This window comes from Arachis duranensis, chromosome 10, assembly GCF_000817695.3.
Source record: "Arachis duranensis cultivar V14167 chromosome 10, aradu.V14167.gnm2.J7QH, whole genome shotgun sequence".
Classification (NCBI taxonomy): domain Eukaryota; kingdom Viridiplantae; phylum Streptophyta; class Magnoliopsida; order Fabales; family Fabaceae; genus Arachis; species Arachis duranensis.
This window is the reverse complement of record NC_029781.3, coordinates 49,222,180-49,224,472: the sequence shown is the minus strand read 5'-3', so window position 1 is coordinate 49,224,472 and position 2,293 is coordinate 49,222,180. Positions and strand designations below refer to the sequence as shown.

The 2,293-nt window shown below is 33.9% G+C and overlaps 1 non-coding gene across 1 annotated transcript; it reads left to right on the top strand.

Annotated features, from left to right (window-relative positions):
- Window positions 1-1,407: 1,407 nt before the first annotated feature.
- LOC127743356 (small nucleolar RNA R71) lies at window positions 1,408-1,515 on the top strand. The gene has a single exon (XR_008004748.1). It is a non-coding gene; the product is annotated as a small nucleolar RNA R71 (small nucleolar RNA).
- Window positions 1,516-2,293: the final 778 nt, after the last annotated feature.

Here is a 2,293-nt window from a genome sequence, read left to right as displayed (position 1 = left end):
ATGAAAGTAGCCACAGTTGATGGTGAACCCCTATACAAAGCTTGCCATGGAAAGGAGTAAGAAGGACTGAGTAGAAGGAGTAGGAGAACAGGCGTCCAAGAGCTCTACAGCATCTCCATCCGCTTATCTGAAATTCCCACCAATAAATCTGCATAAGTGTTCTATCCCTTTTATTCTTTCTTCTTTTTATTATTAATTATTCGAAAACCCATAAACCATTTTTAATCTGCCTAACTGAGATTTGCAAGGTGACCATAGCTTGCTTCATACCAACAATCTCTGTGGATTCGACCCTTACTCACGTAAGGTTTATTACTTGGACGACCCAGTACACTTGCTGGTTAGTTGAACGGAGTTGTGAAAATAAACAATGCCTTCAGAGTAAACATCCTACAAGTAGAAAGAACAAGTGATCACAATTTCGTCCACCAGAGGTTCATCTTCCCAAGTCTCATTACCAAACAATTTGGCATTCAGCTTCATGATGGCTCCTAGATATTGAGCAACTTGCTCTCCAGTTACATCTTCAACCTCTTAGATGAAGAATAGTCTTCAGAGCTCATGAATGGAAGAAGGAGATTTAATGGAATCTCTATGGTCTCTATATGAGCCTCAGATTCCTTTGGATCCTCAATAGAGAACTCCTTCCTGCTTGAGAGACGTCCTAGGAGGTCTTCCTTACTAAGATTTTCGTTCTTCTCCTCCCTTGTGCATTCGATCATATTGATTACATCAATGGCCTTGCACTCTCCTTTTGGATTCTCTTCTATATTGCTTGGGAGAATACTGGGAGGAGTTTCAGTGACTTTCTTACTCAGCTGACCCACTTGTGCCTCCAAATTTCTGATGGAGGACCCTGTTTCACTCATGAAACTTAAGGTGGCCTTAGACAAATCAGAGACTAAATTTGCTAAATTAGAGGGGCTCTACTCAGAATTCTCTGTCTGTTGCTAAAGCTTGTTATTGCTTAGCCTGTTTCTTCCACCATTATTAAAGCCTTGTTGAGGCTTTTCTTGATCCTTCCATGAGAAATTTGGATGATTTCTCCATGATGAATTATAGGTGTTTTCATAAGGTTCACCCATGTAATTTACCTCTTTAGTACTGTTGCCATCCATTCAGACTTTGAGAAATCATGTTGACTTGCTGAGTCAACACTTTGTTCTGAGCCAATATGGCATTCAGAGCATCAATTTCAAGAACTTCATTCCTCTGAGGCGTCCCATTATTCACGGAATTCTTCTCAGAAGTATACGTGAATTGGTTATTTGCAACCATCTCAATAAGTTCTTGAGCTTCTGCAGGCGTTTTCTTTAGGTGAATGGATCCACCTGCAGAATGGTCCAATGAAATCTTGGAAAAATCAGATAGACCATAATAGAATATATCTAATATGGTCCATTCTGAAAGCATGTCAGAAGGACACTTTTTGGTCATCTGCTTGTATCTTTCCCAAGCTTCATAGAGGGATTCACCATCTTTTCGTTTGAAGGTCTAAACATCCACTCTAAGCTTGCTTAGCTTTTGAGGAGGAAAGAATTTATCCAAGAAGGCCGTGATTAGAGATGAAGAGAGGTGAAGAGAAGTGTTAGTAAATAAATAAATAAATAGAAGAAGAGAAGAGAGGGAGAATTCGAAAATAATTTTGAAAAAGTAGTTAATGATTTTCGAAAATTAAAGATAAGATATAATTAAAATTAAAATTTAAAACAATTAGTTAATTTAAAAAGAATTTTGAAAAAGGGATGAGATATTTTTGAAAATTAGAGAGGGAAAAGTAGTTAGGTGGTTTTGAAAAAGATAAGAAACAAACAAAAAGTCAAATAGTTAGTTGAAAAAGATATTAAAGTCAAATTTGAAAAGATAAGAAGAAGTTAGATAAGATATTTTGAAATCAAATTTTTGAAAAAGATAAAATTTTGAAAAAGGATATGACAAAAAGATAAGATAAAAGGATTTAAATTTTTAAAATTAAAATTAATTACTTAACAAACAAGAAACTAAAAGATATGATTCTAGAATTTACAGATTGAACCTTTCTTAACAAGAAAGTAACAAACTTCAAATTTTTGAATCAATCACATTAATTGTCAGTGTAATTTCGAAAGTTTGAAATAAAATTAAGAAAAAGATTTTGAAAATAATTTTAAAATTTTTGAAATTAATAAGATAAAAATGAAAAAGATTTGATTTTTGAAAAAGTTTCGAAAATATAGGATTTTTGAAATTGAAAATTTGACTTGACTTGTAAGAAACAACTAATTTTTAAAAATTTTTGACCAAGTCAACCCAA